Source organism: Corylus avellana, chromosome ca3 (assembly GCF_901000735.1).
Source record: "Corylus avellana chromosome ca3, CavTom2PMs-1.0".
In the NCBI taxonomy this organism is placed as follows: Eukaryota; Viridiplantae; Streptophyta; class Magnoliopsida; order Fagales; family Betulaceae; genus Corylus; species Corylus avellana.
In genome coordinates this window covers 16030682-16030939 of record NC_081543.1, presented here as the reverse complement: position 1 = coordinate 16030939, position 258 = coordinate 16030682, and positions in this window count along the sequence as shown.

Genomic DNA, 258 nt, shown 5'->3' with positions numbered 1-258 from the left:
GGGAATCGGGAAAGAAAGGTCGTCATCAAAAGGAGAGATGTGGTTAGTTGATGTTTGACGATGAATCCATGAGGTTAGTTGTGTTTATCTTTAAGCACATTAAACACTTTTTAAAACCATTGCACAAGAATAAGATACCATATTATTTCCTTTACCATCAATTTGGTATATAACTTTGAATGAGTTTAAACATCTTACTGTTTAACGCATTTCCTAGCTTTAATTGACTGCCTGATTATCACTCACCTCTAAATTCTT